This window comes from Salmo trutta, chromosome 12, assembly GCF_901001165.1.
Source record: "Salmo trutta chromosome 12, fSalTru1.1, whole genome shotgun sequence".
Taxonomy (NCBI): domain Eukaryota; kingdom Metazoa; phylum Chordata; class Actinopteri; order Salmoniformes; family Salmonidae; genus Salmo; species Salmo trutta.
In genome coordinates this window covers 28,459,202-28,479,721 of record NC_042968.1, presented here as the reverse complement: position 1 = coordinate 28,479,721, position 20,520 = coordinate 28,459,202, and the positions used below count along the sequence as shown (strand labels likewise).

General features: G+C 46.5%; 1 protein-coding gene and 1 long non-coding RNA gene across 7 annotated transcripts in view; one reads left to right on the top strand and one right to left on the bottom strand.

Moving 5' to 3' along the window:
- Positions 1-20,520, bottom strand: part of LOC115203300 (alpha-ketoglutarate-dependent dioxygenase FTO) — a 172,915-nt gene that overhangs the window by 29,760 nt on the left and 122,635 nt on the right. The window lies entirely within an intron of this gene.
- LOC115203301 (uncharacterized) lies at positions 13,305-14,085 on the top strand. 4 transcript variants are annotated; one of them, XR_003880143.1, is made up of 3 exons: positions 13,305-13,414; positions 13,582-13,864; positions 13,938-14,085. It is a non-coding gene; the product is annotated as an uncharacterized LOC115203301 (long non-coding RNA). The 4 variants fall into 4 exon arrangements; XR_003880142.1 differs by having other exon boundaries at positions 13,305-13,443; positions 13,611-13,864; XR_003880141.1 differs by having other exon boundaries at positions 13,305-13,443.

Genomic DNA, 20,520 nt, shown 5'->3' with positions numbered 1-20,520 from the left:
CTCAGTCTTCTTTTACCTGTCCTTATTTTTCCTCTCCCTCATTCTCATTCTCCTTTTCTCTCTCCCGGTCCTTGACGTCCTTCTTAGGCTTTTCATTATCCGTCTTCCTACCCTTCTCTTTCTTCCTCTTCTTCTTCTCTTTCTCCTTCTCTTTCTTCCTCTTCTTCTTCTCTTTCTCCTTCTCTTTCTTCCTCTTCTTCTTCTCTTTCTCCTTCTCTTTCTTCCTCTTCTTCTTCTCTTTCTCCTTCTCTTTCTTCCTCTCTTTCTTCCTCTTCTTCTTCTCTTTCTTCCTCTCTTTCTTCCTCTTCTCCTTCTCTTTCTTCCTCTTCTCCTTCTCTTTCTTCCTCTTCTCCTTCTCTTTCTTCCTCTTCTTCTTCTCTTTCTTCTTCTTTTTCTCCTTCTCTTTCTTCCTCTTCTTCTTCTCTTTCTCCTTCTCTTTCTTCCTCTCCTTCTCCTTGACTCCAGTCTGAGGTAGATAGATTGTGTGTAGCAGGCACCAGACAGGGCTGTTTGACAGGCTCCTTAGCAGCATGGCTGACTACATAACTAGCAGCATGGTTGACTACATAACTAGCAGCATGGCTGACTACATAACTAGCAGCATGGTTGACTACATAACTAGCAGCATGGTTGACTACATAACTAGCAGCATGGTTGACTACATAACTAGCAGCATGGTTGACTACATAACTAGCAGCATGGTTGACTACATAACTAGCAGCATGGCTGACTACATAACTAGCAGCATGGTTGACTACATAACTAGCAGCATGGTTGACTACATAACTAGCAGCATGGCTGACTACATAACTAGCAGCATGGCTGACTACATAACTAGCAGCATGGTTGACTACATAACTAGCAGCATGGTTGACTACATAACTAGCAGCATGGCTGACTACATAACTAGCAGCATGGTTGACTACATAACTAGCAGCATGGTTGACTACATAACTAGCAGCATGGCTGACTACATAACTAGCAGCATGGTTGACTACATAACTAGCAGCATGGTTGACTACATAACTAGCAGCATGGTTGACTACATAACTAGCAGCATGGCTGACTACATAACTAGCAGCATAGTTGACTACATAACTAGCAGCATGGTTGACTACATAACTAGCAGCATGGTTGACTACATAACTAGCAGCATGGTTGACTACATAACTAGCAGCATTAGTGAGCAACTATACATATGGAGCACATCAACGGCAAGAGGCCTCTGGATCGTGACAACACACACGCACACACACGGTAGCCGGTAATTGGCGGCTTTTGGCCCCCCCAAAATGAAAATCGCCTTTCAGGTAGGATGCAATTTTGGAACTTTTATTTATTTATTTTCGTATTTATAATAATTAGCCTATTATTCGTTTATACCATTGTAAGTATGGTATTTATTAATCTAAACCAGTTCTTTAAATATGCTAAATTAGTTTGGTTTAATTCTGTTCAGACATTTTCGTTGGATAAATAAAGTTTGATCCGTCAGTAGGCCTGTTGTAAAATACATTTCATTAGCCTATTGCTGTCATTTGTTGGGTATGGTAGGCACTAGCCTTTGTTGTTAATTGCCTATTCAAAACTTTTGTGAAGGTTTAAACCAGTTCGCAAGTGTTTAGTTTCATTCTGTTGAGCCATTTTCTTTGGCCAAATTCAGTTCCTGTACTGTAATGTTGTGTTTGACGCAATATAATATCCTGCTCGTATTTTCCCTATAAACAACGGCTTGACATACTTTAGATATTACCCTAATAAAGTTGAAAAACCTTTGAGAAGGTTTGGTGTGGTGTGGCTATTATTAAGCTTTAGCTAATGTAGGCCTATAATATGAAGGCAGTGCACATAGGTGCTCCAACTGACTGCGACAACTGAACTTGAAGTGAGGAAGAATGCTTTAGGCCTACCAGAGTTACTCCTATAGTCTAGCAATATAATGCTTATCTTTATAAAACATATTCTGATCGCAAAATAACAAATAAGCCTCCTTCTGTACTCCTATATCTGTGTAGCAGACTCAGTAGCCATCTGACAAATTCATGCCGCCGGCATAGCTCTCTCTCTCTCTGGGCCCTTAGCTTCTCTTCCTTTATATATATCTCTCTCTCTCTGGGCCCTTAGCTTCTCTTCCTTTATATAGCTCTCTCTCTCTCTGGGCCCTTAGCTTCTCTTCCTTTATATAGCTCTCTCTCTCTCTGGGCCCTTAGCTTCTCTTCCTTTATATAGCTCTCTCTCTCTCTGGGCCCTTAGCTTCTCTTCCTTTATATAGCTCTCTCTCTCTCTGGGCCCTTAGCTTCTCTTCCTTATATAGCTCTCTCTCTCTCTGGGCCCTTAGCTTCTCTTCCTTTATATATCTCTCTCTCTCTCTGGGCCCTTAGCTTCTCTTCCTTTATATAGCTCTCTCTCTCTCTGGGCCCTTAGCTTCTCTTCCTTTATATATCTCTCTCTCTCTCTGGGCCCTTAGCTTCTCTTCCTTTATATAGCTCTCTCTCTCTCTGGGCCCTTAGCTTCTCTTCCTTTATATATCTCTCTCTCTCTCTGGGCCCTTAGCTTCTCTTCCTTTATATAGCTCTCTCTCTCTCTGGGCCCTTAGCTTCTCTTCCTTTATATATCTCTCTCTCTCTCTGGGCCCTTAGCTTCTCTTCCTTTATATATCTCTCTCTCTCTCTGGGCCCTTAGCTTCTCTTCCTTTATATATCTCTCTCTCTCTCTGGGCCCTTAGCTTCTCTTCCTTTATATAGATTCTCTCTCTCTCTGGGGCCTTAGCTTCTCTTCCTTTATATAGATTCTCTCTCTCTCTGGGCCCTTAGCTTCTCTTCCTTTATATAGATTCTCTCTCTCTCTGGGGCCTTAGCTTCTCTTCCTTTATATAGATTCTCTCTCTCTCTGGGCCCTTAGCTTCTCTTCCTTTATATAGATTCTCTCTCTCTCTGGGCCCTTAGCTTCTCTTCCTTTATATAGATTCTCTCTCTCTCTGGGGCCTTAGCTTCTCTTCCTTTATATAGATTCTCTCTCTCTCTGGGCCCTTAGCTTCTCTTCCTTTATATAGATTCTCTCTCTCTCTGGGCCCTTAGCTTCTCTTCCTTTATATAGATTCTCTCTCTCTCTGGGGCCTTAGCTTCTCTTCCTTTATATAGATTCTCTCTCTCTCTGGGGCCTTAGCTTCTCTTCCTTTATATAGATGTTATATTAATATCATACAGTGGACTAAGCCTATAGGCCTATGCATGCAATGCCCTGATGCATTTAGGGCTCAAATCTCTGACAGCTGAACCTTGAGGTGGACAACAATACTGTTTTAGGAAAGTAAAAAACAATTAAAAAAATGTACTAAAGTTTTGCATATGCTACACATCGAAACACTGTTTTTAAGGACAAGTAAAAGTGGCTCATTTGGCCAATGTCCCTTGTTGATTGATGGTGCTGGCTGCCCCACGTCAGAGGTTTCTTTATCTCTCTCTTTCTACTATCGGATCTGAATGCATATGGATGTCTGGTAAATTTCTCAAATGTCTGGTAAAATTCTAATCTTCCCGGTCACGTTGTCCAGCGTCACATTTTTCTAACACACACACACACACACACACACAGACACACAGACAGACAGACAGACAGACAGACAGACAGACAGACAGACAGACAGACAGACAGACAGACAGACAGACAGACAGACAGACAGACAGACAGACAGGAACACATGGAGCCAATAGCTCTGATTTCCCCTGTCAGCTCTCTGGCAGGCACTGGTTTAAAGAGACATCAATCTGTGATGTCAGCACTTACCTAATGAACCGTCTCAGATCGATGGTCTCACTGGTCCGCTACACGCTCTAACTGGTTTAATGGATACACTAACCCTGTCTCCCTGCCTCTATTGGGATGTTACTAGGAGATGCTGCCTGGGCCTCGCTAACGTGTGTGTGACACGTGTATGTTTGTACGTCATCATCGTCTCCTGTGGACAGCAAAGATGTGTGTTTCTGTGTGTGTGTGAGACTCCGTATATACGCAAGCGAGCATAATGTCTGCATCTGTGTGTGCTTACATATGCACGTGTGTGTGTGTGTGTGTTAGGAATGCTCTAAGAAAAGCAGTACCAGGGTGGCTCTATCTCCACAGATGTCACAGCTCCCACAATGCATCTGTCTCTATGGCGACAGCAGCAGCGGTACAGCAGCGTGAGATGCAGTACAATCAGATTAGTTCCATTCCCTTTGATCGTCCCCTGAATGCCAGCGCAGCGTCACCTCTCACCATGTGACACTTCAGAGAGGCTCACACACCTAATTGAGCAGAATAAATATATTATATTGTGATAAGTGCTGTGATTGTAACAAATTGTACTGCATGACTGACACAAATCATGGCATTAGCCCTGGCTCTCTCTTATCTCCTGCTTCTTCCTGTCCTCTCCTATAATAAACATGGGGGGCCTGGATGGAGGGCAGGGTGAAGGGATCCAGATTTACCGACTTAACCATTCAGAAAGTCATCTCATCCGACCGCCTCTCATTGCCCATTGCCTCTCGCTGCATGAGAAACATCATCTTTCCACAGGAGCCATAATTTACAGACGGCTTCACCCTCCTCCCTGGGTCTGTCTGTGATCTCCACCAGGGGGGACGGAGGGAGGGATAGAGAGAAGAAGAGGAGTGAGAGAGAGAAAGAGGGGGATGCAGAGAGAAAGGGAGAGAATGAGAGAGAGAGAGAGAGAGAGAGAGAGAGGGAGGGGTGAATGAGAGGAATAGCGAGACAGAGGAATAGAGAGAGAGGAGAAGGAGAGGAAGAAGAGGAGGGTATGGCTGACGTGTTAATCAGTGAATCAGCTCCATCCACTAACGTGTGCCAGTGTAAATAAGGCCGTCATCTCCTGCTGTCACATACGCTGTGTTTCCAGCCCATTAGGCCCAGCTACCTCTGTGAGACGCAGCGCCTCGCTGGAGACTCATTTATGTGTCTATAGGCATCTGTGGCTGGTGATAGGGAGCCCACATGAAATTAATGGGAGAGTGGGTGCTGCCAGCAAGCCAGTCCTGTTACACACACACACACAGGACGTGCAAAGGACGTGCACACATCTACGTACACTCACACGAGCTCGCACACACACACACACACAGGACGTGCAAAGGACGTGCACACATCTACGTACACTCACACACACACACACACACACACACACACACACACACACACACACACACACACACACACAGTGATTTTATGTGTGTGGGGTAAACTAACCTTTGCAGTAAAGATTTAGCAGCTTTATTAGTTTAGGAAATGGCTGTAATTAAGGATAATTCATAATGGCTGCTTCTTCCCTCTCTGCGGTATTAAAAAGGGGCGGGCCTAATTTAGCCTGCCTGCGTTAGAGCACTGAGTGAGTGAGTGAGTGAGTGAGTGAGTGAGTGAGTGACTGTCTGTCTCTTCCTTTCTCTGTCTGTCTGCCTGCCTCTTCCTCTCTTTGTCTCTCTGCCTGCCTCTTCCTCTCTCTCTGTCTGTATGTCTCTTCCTTTTTCTGTCTGTCTGCCTGTCTCTCTGTCTGGCTCACTCATTCCCCTATGCAGCCATGCATGTCAAACACATCCATACAGGCACTCACTGACATACACATAAAACACATATTTTGCCTCCATAACAAATATCTCAAGGTCATGGATATGTCATCAATCTCTAGAAACGCTGCAGTAACTCGCATTGAAAGAATATACCATGGTTATCTCCCTGGGCCATGTGGACCCAGTCTCAGTGAGACAGCCAGGGCCCAGCCCCCTGCTCAGCCCCAATATGAGGCCCCGTGTCTGGGTGCACCCCGCTGTTCCCCTTTCCCCACGGACACCCCACTGGAGGCTAACACGGAACCAGCCAGAAGATGGATCGATATGTCCACAGATGCTGCCAGCTCCTCTCAGCCATTACCACTGATGAATAATGGAGGATAACCCCATACACCCCACATATTCCCCCCAACACACGCGCGCGTGCGCACACACACACACGCAACCCAGAGCACACAGGGCTGGAGGGGGCATCTCAATGCATTCAATACAACAGAGATGGACACAGAGGAGCAGAGATGGAGACAGAGGAGCAGAGATGGAGACACAGGAGCAGAGATGGAGACACAGGAGCAGAGATGGAGACAGAGGAGCAGAGATGGAGACAGAGGAGCAGAGATGGAGACACAGGAGCAGAGATGGAGACAGAGGAGCAGAGATGGAGACACAGGAGCAGAGATGGAGACAGAGGAGCAGAGATGGAGACAGAGGAGCAGAGATGGAGACAGAGGAGCAGAGATGGAGACAGAGGAGCAGAGATGGAGACAGAGGAGCAGAGATGGAGACAGAGGAGCAGAGATGGAGACACAGGAGCAGAGATGGAGACACAGGAGCAGAGATGGAGACAGAGGAGCAGAGATGGAGACAGAGGAGCAGAGATGGAGACAGAGGAGCAGAGATGGAGACAGAGGAGCAGAGATGGAGACAGAGGAGCAGAGATGGAGACAGAGGAGCAGAGATGGAGACAGAGGAGCAGAGAGGCTAACCTGTCAGATACATCCCCATCACCACTTCAAAGCTTCAATAAGGAATAGGACAGGTTGCATGGTATATCATTACAGCTCTCTACTAAACATCCAGGCTTAGCGTGTGCCTGTGTCTAACTGAATATGAATTCAGAGTAGAGCGCTACTTCAGGCAGACAACAACCCACATATAATTACCCACGACAACAACACAACTGTATGTAACCGAGAGAGCACTAGAGAGTGGACTTGTGGGTCACTACACTACACACTGATTCAATTAGCTGACCGACAAAGACACCAAAGACTGCCATTATTGTGTGAGGCATAGCTACAAGCCTCTTACATGGACAACAACAACTCTCAAAAAAACCAATCAATTACTGAATAACAACATGTCTGAGATGTGATTTCCGTGCTGGGCCGTTGATGTCTTTCACGCCAACGTTGATTACCCTCCTTGTAACGTGTTCTGTTAATTCTGTTCGCCCCACACAAAATCTATACGTTGTTCATCTGTAGGCAGGCGTCCCGGTGCAGGCGTCCCGGTGCAGGCGTCCCGGTGCAGGCGTCCCGGTGCAGGCGTCCCGGTGGTTTAAAGGCTGCCTCAGCTCTACAGACGGACAATCACTGTCAATCTAGCTAATGACCAAGAGGCTTCTACTGCTAAGGAAAGAGGGAGGCCCTGGGAACAGCAACATGAAGCAGAATAAATGGGATGGATAGTAGCATCTTCATGCTAATCAACAGTGGATAAGTGTATAAATGAATCCTCGTCTGCAGTAACTCAAAGTGCTGACTTTTCCTATGAAACTTTTGTTGGATCAAAAATAATTGTCGCTGCAGATAAACCAGGGAAAATTCATGTAAGGATGGTAAAAGTTGGAATATATTACCGTATGTCAGGGTGAATAAGCACAATGGTTACCCTCCAAAAAACAGTCATTTTAACAATGCATGTCACAGACAGACAGAGACACAGAGAGAGAAACACACAGAGAAAGAAAGACAGACAGAGAGAGAGAGAGCGACAGAGAGAGACAGAGAGAGAGAGAGACAGAGAGAGAGAGACAGAGAGAGAGAGAGACAGAGAGAAGAGAGAGAGAGAGACAGAGAGAGAGAGAGACAGAGAGAGAGAGAGAAGAGAGAGACAGAGAGAGAGAGACAGAGACAGAGAGAGAGGCAGAGAGAGAGGCAGAGAGAGAGAGACAGAGACAGAGAGAGAGGCAGAGAGAGGCAGAGAGAGAGAGAGAGAGAGAGAGAGAGAGAGACAGAGACAGAGACAGAGAGACAGAGAGAGCGGCAGAGAGAGACAGAGACAGAGAGAGAGACAGAGAGAGACAGACAGAGAGACAGAGAGAGAGACAGAGAGAGACAGAGAGAGAGAGAGAGAGACAGAGAAACTAAAGAAAGCAGTGACAAAAACACGAGGGCAGAGAGACTATATGTTTCAGTAATACAGTATGTAACACTCCCCTCCTGTGAGGTGCTGTATCGCTGTGTATCACAGAGTCTCTGTCTGTCTGTCTGTCTGTCTGTCTGTCTGTCTGTCTGTCTGTCTGTCTGTCTGTCTGTCTGTCTGTCTGTCTGTCTGTCTGTCTGTCTACTACAGTACATGAGCCTCAGGTTGTAGTGTAGCAAAGGAGATTGGATCAGACCTGCAGTCCAGTGGGTGTTACACACTCAGATAAATGACAAAGTGAAGCCAGGGTAGAGAGAGAGAGAGCTGGAGAGAGAGTGTGTGTGAGAGAGTTGGAGAGAGAGAGAGAGAGAGAGAGAGAGAGAGAGGAGGAGAGGGGGAGAGAGAGCTGGAGAGGGAGAGAGAGAGGAGGGAGAGGGAGAGAGAGAGAGGAGGAGGAGGGAGAGAGAGAGGAGGAGAGGGAGAGAGAGAGGAGGAGAGGGAGAGAGAGCTGGAGAGGGAGAGAGAGAGGAGGAGAGGGAGAGAGAGAGGAGGAGAGGGAGAGAGAGAGGAGGAGAGGGGGAGAGAGAGCTGGAGAGGGAGAGAGAGAGGAGGAGAGGGAGAAAGAGAGGAGGAGAGGGGGAGAGAGAGCTGGAGAGGGAGAGAGAGAGGAGGAGAGGGAGAGAGTGTAGTCTAAAGATGTGACCTAACTAATTAGATGAGAGGTAGGACAGAGCCGGCTGGAGCATGCACGCTGACAGACAGTATTAGACAATAACCTGAGAAAGTGGAGGTGAAGGAGAGACAGGGGGAGGGAGAAAGAGAGGGAGAGAGATGGAGGATAGAGGAAAAGGAGGTTGGGGTGAGGGGGGTTCTGTGTCACTTTATCAAATTTCTCCCTGGCACCCGGTAACAGGGGTCGAGGAAAGCAAAGCAAGGAGGGCAGCGTGTAAAGCTGAGTGAAAACACAGAACACCGCAGCGCTCTAATACCTTTCATAAAGAGAAAAGCCTCTTCCTCTTCCACCCATGATTAAATACAACCTGAGGGCCCAAAAAGTAGGCCCCATGTTGCAGGGGTTGGTGTGTGTGTGGCGGGGTGACAAGGGTAAAAGCAATTTGTGGAGAACTTGTTCTGTGAGTGAAGTGATGGGGGCATGCTAGGTCTGCACACCGTCGCCTGGCCTAGCACACTGAAACACGCTGATGGGATGAAGCTAATGTACTATACTGCCACACAGCCAAAATTAATGCTGTCATCAGCAGCTGAACAAGGAGACTTGACTTAAAGATGGGATTGGAGGGCGGCAGAGCGGAAAGGCCCCCAGAGCAGAGCTGACTGGATTAAAACAAAAACATCAGATATAGTGAGGCCTAACACAAGACATGACAGAAAGCCAATGACACTAGAGTGTGTTGCTGCAGCCCCTCTGTCCCTGCTCATCACTTGGCCTCAGAGAGAGAGAGAGAGAGAGAGAGAGAGAGAGAGAGGAGAGAGAGAGAGGGGAGAGAGAGAGAGAGGAGAGAGAGAGAGAGAGAGAGAGAGGGGGCCAACATCAGAGAGAGAGAGAGAGAGAGAGAGAGAGAGAGGGCCAACATCAGAGAGAGAGAGAGAGAGAGAGAGAGAGAGGGGCCAACATCAGAGAGAGAGAGAGAGAGAGAGAGAGAGAGAGGGGGCCAACAGAGAGAGAGAGAGAGAGAGAGAGAGAGAGAGAGGGGGCCAACATCAGAGAGAGAGAGAGAGAAACACCGACAGAGAGGGGGCCATCATCAGTGTCATGGGGTCCCTCTGTCCCCCTCCCTGATTTCATTGATCTAATAGAAGATAATGAGACAGACGGCAGAGCCGGCCCTGGCCCCTCTCTGGCACTGCGCAGGCCTCAGGCCCTCAGGGGCCCATCCACCCCTACCTCCACCCCACCTCAGCAGCCGTAGCAATAAGAATAAAGGCATAAACGAAGGAGTCTATTTGAGCTGAGAGTGATGGCTAGCTTGTTGCTTATCGCCAGCCAATAAATCTCCATGCAGAGAGAAGCGAGAGATGAGGAGCGCTTATCTCATCAGAGCACCACTGATGCCTCTCTGTGTGACGGAGCGATGCCACCACCGCCGAGCCGCTCGCCGAACGCCACTCAGCGCCTGATTTATCACGGCAAGGGAAAGGAGGGAAGGAGGGAGGAGAAGTTTTGTGGCGGAATAAAACAAAAATGAGAGAGGAGGGGGAATGAAAAAATGAAATACAACAAAACATTGAAAAGCAGAAAGCAAAGAGGGTGAAGGGAGGGAGATAATGCAGAAATATAGAGAGCACGCAAACAGAAAGGTTTTAAGGTTTTCCAGGGAAAACAAGGGAGGCTTTGGCGTGAGGCAATAAACTACAAATAAAAACTCCAGGAGCTGCGGGGGAAAAGCTCTCTGGCGAGTTTGGGGTGGGAGGCGGGAGGTAGTGAGGCAAATTGCGCTTGACAGGCGGATTGTGTGGATTGTGTGGGATTCAGCAGGTTTCCGGGGCTGGTACAGGAGGAGAGAGAAGGATGCAAGCCAGAAAACAGCTCTAACTGACACAAGTACCCTGTGCCCCACTGTCTGCCTGGTTACTGGAACATGTTCATGTGAATACTGTACAGGGCTGGGCCATCATTACAAGCTGTGGGGTTATCTCCATGACAGTGTGTAAGGATAGTCCTATTGGGAGGCAGTGTGAGACATCTATGTCTGGGTCTGATGAATCAGTCTTATCCAGGGCACGGCCAGGGAAACGTTCATACCACATCTAATCATATCTGAGAGCGGGGCTCGGGCACGTGGCAATCCAGGCCTAATGCTGTGTTATTGCTGGGTGCTCAGCCCCCCTCTGCTCCCTCCTCACCCCCGCTCCTGTCTGTTTGTCCTGGGTTTGAGCTCCAGATCCAGCCATCCCCCTCCACAGCCACACAGAACCCGGCTCTGCCACGACCCAGCCACGGAGAGGCATCAAAGGTGGAAATGATCAGCACTGTGAACCTCTGCTTCAGCCACTGGTGATGAATAGCTGGCCCCAGTAACACAGGCAGATTACCCCCAGAAGAGGTTTTTAGAGGGGCGGAGGGCAGGTTAGGAGGGGGTCTGATAAATGACAGGTTTATCTAACCGCTTTCTCCAGACAGTCACCATGGGGAGGAACAATAAAGAGGCAGGAGAGGGAGATGACTGACTGGGAGAATTATGTCAGAGCGATTGTCAATCATGGTGGTGGGCAGGCGATGGGTGGCGTTGAGCGGTGGTGGAGTGGCGGCCAGGCGCTGTGCTCTACCCGCTCTCCTCTCTCATATGGTCGTCTGAATTAGTGTGGTGAGGGGGGGGGGTATAATATTCTCATCACTCTTCACTCAGCTCGGCAGCTCAGCTCGGCAGGCTGCGTCAATCGTCTACCCTGGCCCAGGGCGGTGCTCAGCCCAGCCAGCCGCCACGCATCACACCCAGCAAATATTCCTAAACCACCATTTTTCATATTTCCCTGTATGCATAAGGAGATGAAAAATCATCCCATCATTTGTATTGTCTGACTGAGGTTATACACAAATATTAGTTTATCTACTCCACCTAAGATTGCCTCCCTAAGCAAGACGGATTGGTCTTTGAGAGTGGGCAATATTCCCAGGAACATATTCAGTCCATCTTCTATGTGCTGCAATTCAATGGTTCAGCTCCAGGTATGAGCTGCTGCCGTTTCAAGAAGACAGGCTCGATAAAACTAAACACCCAATCGAGACAGCGCTTCGCTTATTATCTGCAATACACTTTAATTGCAAGACAATTTGCGGCGTGGCAAATTTATAGTCCTGAATGTGAAACGATCCCCCATGCATAACAAAAACAGCCCTGGCATCTAATCTTCATATTCATTCACTCTGCATTTATTGAACAATTATGGAAAATGGATATTAAAGCAAAACAAGTATAGGAATCAATGAGGAGAGAAAAACAAATAACACTCCAAATATAGGGCTGCATGGATTTTTGTAGCTGCTCTGTGTTGGCAAGTGTTCAGTCCATCTTCAGATAGATAGAAAAAGAGAGCGCTAGTGAGAGAACAAAATATGAGAGAGAGAGAGAGAGAGAGAAAGGATGGAGAGAACAAGGAGGGGAAAGAGGAGTTGTAGGTCAGAAAGCACTCTGTGATTATCCTCCACCCAGTCAAGTGTAAAACTCATTAGACAATGCATAATGCCTTTAATCAAATCAATGGCAGCGGCAACTCCAGACTGATAGCTCCCATCAAAACGAACACAAAGCATGGAGAATTTCTCATCTACTTATAAAAATAACTGGCTTTGGATCAATATCATGGAGGAAAAAGTAAAGAGGGAAAACAATAGTGAAAGAGAGAAAGGAGAATAATGAAAGCAGCTCTCATCACTACTCTCATATTACTGTGACTATTGGTGGTTAGTAGTGATGACACTAATAAAAGAACTGTAGAAATATACACAGTGGTGAAGATGAAGACATATTACAATAGGATACATGAATAGATACTGTATACTGTAAAATGGGAGAGGTGGCCAACTGGCAGATGTAGAATACATTAGGGCCTAACAACTCTTCATCCTTTCTTCCTCTTCACCCTCTCCTCTCCGGCGAGGTGCTGACAGACTGGGAAGCGGGTGGGCTGGGGTGTTTTGGGTAATTAAGTGGGGGGGGGGGGGGTACAGATGTTGGGCTGCTGAGGACCCTTACCACCTTACCAGGACGATGCTGAGCAGTAGAGCACAAATAACCCTGCAGCTGCCTCCCTCTCCTCTCCTACCTCTAAGTACCCTTCTTTGTTAGGGTGTGGGCCTTCATTTTTTACTGGTGACAGCAATGTTACTTGAGTTATTTTGTGGCATCTGGTTCATGGTGGGGGGGTGTATGTGAAAAAGAAAAAACGCACACAGGACGCACTTTAATTAATTGCGAGGAGATTACATGGTCTTCCAACCGTGTAGTCTGTCATCAGAGCCCATTACACACTTCTATTAGATGTTTCTCCACAGTGTCAGCTGTAATTTGAAGGGGAATCTTGGTGGAGAATCAGCAAGCAAAGTGAAAGCCTTTAATGGGGACGGATACTTGAGTTAAGTTCATCAAAGCTGAGTGAGGCAGAAACTGAAACTCCACAATGCCACAGGCACAATTAGAAGGAAGTAATCTGTAAACAAATGGGCCTTGGTGGAGCATCGAGCGAACGCAGCCCATTTCATGGTGTGTCAGTCACTCATGTCGGTGACACCGATGCCGGGCCACCACAGTCCTCATGGCTATTGTGGCTCAGTCTCATCCAGGGCCTAGACCAACTATTGGTTTCATTTGAGCTGGAAAAGCTTTATTTTCATTGCGGAGCAATGAGGTGTCTTTGTATGAGTGCAGAGCAATGAGGTGTCTTTGTATGAGTGCAGAGCAATGAGGTGTCTTTGTATGAGTGCAGAGCAATGAGGTGTCTTTGTATGAGTGCAGAGCAATGAGGTGTCTTTGTATGAGTGCGGAGCAATGAGGTGTCTTTGTATGAGTGCGGAGCAATGAGGTGTCTTTGTATGAGTGCGGAGCAATGAGGTGTCTTTGTATGAGTGCAGAGTAATGAGGTGTCTTTGTATGAGTGCGGAGCAATGAGGTGTCTTTGTATGAGCAATGAGGTGTCTTTGTATGAGTGCAGAGCAATGAGGTGTCTTTGTATGAGTGCGGAGCAATGAGGTGTCTTTGTATGAGTGCGGAGCAATGAGGTGTCTTTGTATGAGTGCGGAGCAATGAGGTGTCTTTGTATGAGTGCGGAGCAATGAGGTGTCTTTGTATGAGCAATGAGGTGTCTTTGTATGAGTGCAGAGCAATGAGGTGTCTTTGTATGAGTGCAGAGCAATGAGGTGTCTTTGTATGAGTGCAGAGCAATGAGGTGTCTTTGTATGAGTGCAGAGCAATGAGGTGTCCTTGTATGAGCAATGAGGTGTCTTTGTATGAGTGCAGAGCAATGAGGTGTCTTTGTATGAGCAATGAGGTGTCTTTGTATGAGTGCGGAGCAATGAGGTGTCTTTGTATGAGTGCGGAGCAATGAGGTGTCTTTGTATGAGTGCGGAGCAATGAGGTGTCTTTGTATGAGTGCGGAGCAATGAGGTGTCTTTGTATGAGTGCGGAGCAATGAGGTGTCTTTGTATGAGTGCAGAGCAATGAGGTGTCTTTGTATGAGTGCGGAGCAATGAGGTGTCTTTGTATGAGTGCGGAGCAATGAGGTGTCTTTGTATGAGTGCGGAGCAATGAGGTGTCTTTGTATGAGTGCGGAGCAATGAGGTGTCTTTGTATGAGTGCGGAGCAATGAGGTGTCTTTGTATGAGTGCGGAGCAATGAGGTGTCTTTGTATGAGTGCGGAGCAATGAGGTGTCTTTGTATGAGTGCGGAGCAATGAGGTGTCTTTGTATGAGTGCGGAGCAATGAGGTGTCTTTGTATGAGTGCGGAGCAATGAGGTGTCTTTGTATGAGTGCGGAGCAATGAGGTGTCTTTGTATGAGTGCAGAGCAATGAGGTGTCTTTGTATGAGTGCGGAGCAATGAGGTGTCTTTGTATGAGTGCGGAGCAATGAGGTGTCTTTGTATGAGTGCGGAGCAATGAGGTGTCTTTGTATGAGTGCAGAGCAATGAGGTGTCTTTGTATGAGTGCAGAGCAATGAGGTGTCTTTGTATGAGTGCGGAGCAATGAGGTGTCTTTGTATGAGTGCAGAGCAATGAGGTGTCTTTGTATAAGTGCGGAGCAATGAGGTGTCTTTGTATGAGTGCAGAGCAATGAGGTGTCTTTGTATGAGTGCGTAGCGCGGCACAATCAATCTTCCACCAGTGGAGTTAACAGGACAGAAACCAATGCAGCCGCTACTCGGCACAGAACATTACCAGTGTATGGTCTCATCATTCATCTGGCCTGTCATTAGACACTACTCACCACACCGCCTCGGAGAAAGAGAGAGATCAGGGAACCGCTACCTACGGTAGTCAACATGGTGTCACAGACAATACTGCCCCCTCTGAAACAACACACACTGTGTAACAGGAAGTATTATTTATCTATCCACTGGTACTTAACTCCCTAAAAATCACTGCCATCAAAGATGATTTATTATATTGACAAGATAGTCGTGTGACTCATTCTAACTATCGAAATACATCTTGCAAAGATGGGAGGCAGGCGGAAGGAGGCGAGATCAGGTGGGACCAGTCTAGCCAATGAGAGAGCAGATACGCGTGTGTTCTCTCTGCTTTCGCATTGCAAGCAGTACTGGCGCATCAAGTCTGACACTAACAGGCTGCTGAACAGCTTCTATCCCCAAGTCATGAGACCGCTAAGTAGCTAACAAAATGGCTACATGGACTTGTATTTTATTTTTGCACTGTCTCTATGCACAATCACAGGACTCAGTCACGCACACTGACACTCCAACACACACACACCCCCACTCACTTAATTTGCTCACACACACATGACATGCATACACATTTATACTGACTTTACACACACACACACATACAATCATCATATAATGTACACTACTGCTACTATGTTTATCATATATCCTGAATCCTAGTCCCCGGAACATAATTAACAATCATTTGTAGACTGCAAATTGACAGCAAGAAGCCCAAACATATATAATATTTGACTAAAACATAATAATTAAAAAACTTGCTTACATTTGTATACTATCACATATTTACATATTTAGTCATTTAGCAGACACTCTCATCCAGAGCAATTTCCAGTAGTCAGTGCATATATTTTTCATACTTTTTTGTACATATATCTCGCTATTATGCGTGGGAATACTTTGGAACAGATTTCCAAAATGAAAATCACTTGGGGCTGATTTGCTGGTGTTTTTACAGTACAAACATTAAAACATTTTAAGACATTAAAACTTGAACAACAGACATTTGTTATTGTTGTAGTTCCTGAAATGCCACGTCCGTCCACTTATATCAGTGCATTTGTTACAACCTAACCATTACAAAACCTATATTCGATTAAATAAGCCTCACGGTAGCAAATTAGCAATTACATTTTTTTGTTGAACAAATTGGACACTCATTGACCTCCATACAAAAATGATTCACTTTGTGGTCTTATTTTAATGGACAGATTTAGGGCGGAGTAAACCCTCTGGCTTTTCCTCTTACTCTCTGCTACCGTAGAGAACACAGTGTCACAGACAGTATGATATCATAGTCAAAAACATGGTGTTACAGACAATACTGCCCCCTCTGAAACATTAAACACACACTACATGATCTGGGCCCGTGTTACAGGACGTATAATTCCACCATCAACTGGTGCTACACTCCCTAAAAATCCCAAGTTACTATGTTAACACTGTCTGTGTGTTCACCAGAGCATTCTGTCCCGTTCCCATGTCACCCACAGGACCACAGTGGAAGTGTGTGACAGACCATAGTGTATCTTTAACTTCCTGGTTCTTAACGGGTTCCTACCACCACAGCTGTTAAAGAGGGGAACGACGACAAATGGATAATGGGCAACATTTGGGGAAAGATAAATAATACATTGTAATTCATACACAGCCTCATAACCTAGGATCTAATTGGCCACACATACTGTTAAAACCAGGGAGGGTGATGGGAAACCGCTTCACTTAGGTAGGAGACGTCACGTACATAACTTTACAACATCAGACAGCATTAAAAGTGGTAAGGGAGAGCGGTGAGGTCTGGTGAGCAGAGGCTGCTGGGAAGGAAGCCATGTCCCTGAGGGACCAGTACGTCTGCCCCTCTCTCTCTCTGCCTCTTTCTCTCCATGGTCCTCAGTCTTTCCCCTCTCTTTCCCCTCTCTGCCTCTTTCTCTCCATGCTCCTCACTCTTTTCCCTCTCTCTCTCTTGTTCTGCCTCTCTCTGTCTCCTCCTTTCTCTCCTTCTCCCACGAGCAGGCATCACCAGGGACAGCTGCTCACCAGGCCCCCAGCCCGCCACCAGAGCCCCACCAGGCACCAGGACCCAACATAATTGGGCCCTTCACCGCTCCGCCAGCAAGCAAGCAACTGCACATTCCTGTCTCTGCCACAACGACAATTAAAGAAATAAAATAAAATCTGGCATAATAAAAGACAACACAAACAAACAGGCAGCCCAGAGGACCCTGGTCCTGCGGCGCTCTACCCTCTAACTGTGACAGTGAGATGGTTGGTAGCACTGTTTAACACTGTTGCCGGGAACACTGCAGCTGACCACTGACAGGCAAACAGGAAGTAGTAGCAACACACAGGAAGTGACATCCCAAGGGCCTCTCTCTTTGATCTAGATCACTGCTCCTCCTTAACTTCTCAGTATAATATTAACATAACTTGTACTAATGAGAACAACTAAGACACAGCTTTGGCTGTTCACAAGTGGCTGCTGCATTCAATTTGGTTGGTTGGTTAGCAACTGGAATAGGAATCGAGGACAAACAATCAATGCTTCATTATAATTCAACCATATAAAGTGGGTTGTTGGTTGTTTTCCTACCCCTGTCAGTTTATTGTGAGAGACTAATTTTGGCTGGTGTTTGTTATGCTATCTTTATTACAGGCTCATGTGTCCTCATTCTTCATTTCTGCCCCAGTTCTGTTTTTCTAGGCAAATGTTTATTTTTTCAGTTTTTTTGTGTGTAAATTCTATTTTCTACTTCTTTCTGGATGTAGTGTAAGTGCCTGGCATGGTGTGAGTGATTCTCCTCTACAGGCAGGGAAAGAGTTAAGTTAGATGACATACCTCTGCAATGATGCTCTATCTGTAATATTCTATTTGGTTTTCATGTCTTTCCCAGGGTCAGGGTGTATTGATGTCTGTTCACTCAACTGCTCTGCCTGACTCACAGTCAAACCTGCAATTACCACCGTGTGTATCTCTACCTTAAACATTTCTTAACAAGAACAATATGTCAATATACCACAAACGCTTTCATTTGTGCTCTGAAATTAAACTAGCTGCTCCCAGCCATGTAGTAAATTACCCTGAGGAATGCTGAACTGGGCAGAAAAACACTAAAAACCACGCCTACAGACCCTTTTCAAATGGAACAACATTCATAATTTCTAACATTTTAGAAGACATTTATCATTGTTGAATCTGTTATTTTGTCCCAATGACCCTATTTCACCTTGTATCTGATCTCAGTAAGTAATGTCAGAGATTTGTCTGACTATAAGATATACTTTACGTAGCTGACTTCTTCCCTAGAAATGATGTGGCGCAAAGGTGGTGCAAAAATAATGCTCTGACACAAGAAGCAGCTCAGGTCTGTGTCTCTCTGTCTGTTATCTGTGTCACTGACTAGAAGGTGAGCAGTAGTGAAACACTATAAAATAATGGCAAAATAAAATAAGCTAGTGTGTGTGTGTTGTCTCTGTCTGTGTATTATTGAACCCTGACAGACACAGACTGTTCACAAGGCCCTCAGCAGTGTGACCAGTGCCTTACAGGCAGAGACACAGAGACAGAGCGAGAGGTTGGTGAACAGGCCCTAATGCCTGGCTCAGTGTCCCGCCTGCGGCAGCTGTCAGCAGCATGACAGATCAGACGCACCTGACGACTCTATCTTAACAAGCATCTCTGAATCTTCATCAGAGCACTTATTGACTCGTAATTAATTCCCTCCAACGCTGCTGACAGACAAGAACTGCATCCCAAATGGCACCCTATTTTCTATCTAGTGCACTACTTTTGACCAGGGCCCATAGGGAATAGGGTGCCATTTGGAACGAAACCAAGGTGCTTGATCTAGACACTTCTGCTCATTGCCTGGCTGGCTGACTGGCTGACTGGCTGACTGACTGACTGACTGGCTGACTGACTGACTGGCTGACTGACTGGCTGACTGGCTGGCTGACTGGCTGGCTGACTGGCTGGCTGACTGGCTGACTGACTGGCTGACTGGCTGGCTGACTGACTGGCTGACTGACTGGCTGACTGACTGGCCCCAAGCAAAAAAAGAAGAAAGGGGTAAAAAAGAAAGATGAGAAAAGGTAAGATAGTGACTGTAGTTTAGCTGCTGGTAAAACAAACAGTATCGAGTGCAGTGCACTGTAAAAGAGAAGAAAAAAGTGGAGATCCATTGGCATACCTTTCATTCAACAAAGAAGAGAGAGAGAGCGAGAGAGAGAGACAGAGCTAAAGAAGAGTGACAGAAAAATAGTGCAAGGCAAACTGAAAGACAATGGCAGGCATAACAACAGGATTAGGGTACAGAGGAGAGAGAGAGAGAGAGCGAGAGAGCGAGAGAGAGCGAGAGAGCGAGAGAGAGATGACGAGAGACAGGGGGATATGTCCGTTAGGCAGCCAGAGGAGCAGAGTGGAGGAGACAAAGACACTCAGCTTTCTGACACCTTTACGCGTTAATTGCCAAAGTAAGAAATTAGCGATTAGAGATGTGCGACGAAACGACGGAGGCGTCAGTGAGAGTTAAGTTCATCTCCTGGGCCGCTGTGTCTTAGAGACTAGAGAGAGTGGGATGTGCACTCCCACAAGCCCCTGCTTCAAACACAGCACTCCTCACAGGGCTGTCACAAGCCATCACGACAACACGTCCAGGACCCCTCTATAAGACGAGAGTTTGTATAAACAGTCAGTAACATTACACAAGCATTCAGAAAATGCCAGTCAGTCAGTTCAAACATAATTGATGTGGTGAGCGAAAGATGGCATAAAGGAGAGGAGAGGGCCACAAAGGAACAACAGAGAGATGAAGAAGAAGAGGAATATACCCCAGGCATGGGTTATACAGTGTGTGTGTTTCAAACAGCAGCTCATAGCAGTTTAAATATCCCTATGATCTCCCTCAGTAGTTAGCGTATTAGTGCTCGTCACAGGGTTAGTACTCGCTAATCGTTTCCAGGTAGAGACGGGAGCATTCTACTGAGAAGGATGGGAGAGTATGGGAGTATCCGGTGGATTGCATGGCGGTAACTAACGGTCTCTATGGCTGAAATGGAGAGAGCAGGAATCAATGCCTGTCGGTGTATATCTCTACCTCCTGTCATCACTGATATCATAACAAAGTGCTAATTAACTTAGTGCAAGCCTTCAGCTTTAACCAGAGGGCTAATGTACCATAATCGTGTGTATGGGGGCCTGCCAGACAGCATTTACCTCCTCAGGACCAGTCTTTCCCAGTCAGAATGTGGGTACCAAATGGCACCCTATTCTCTATAAAGTAATGTTGATTGATGGGCCCTGGTCAAAAGTAGTGCACTATAAAGGGAATAGGGTGCCATTTAGGACGTAGACAGAGTTAATCGATGTGTAAACTGCAGCTGGGGTCACGGTGGACCGCTCCCCGTCTCAGTGACCCCTCGAAACCCCCGGTGAGGACCTTAATGGAGCCAAACTCCCCCAACAGAAATCAATACTCAAACTGGGCATGGGTCCTGATCGACCCCCCCGATGGGATCTGACAGGGGCTGGAGGGGCCAGGCTGAAACTGCTAACAGCCACATCAATATACATAGGCCTCCTTAAACCATATGTTGTCATGGCCATATAAATAGTTTTAGTTATTCTAGTAATTCTATTTCTATCTATCACAAGATAGAGCAGCAGTACATCAGT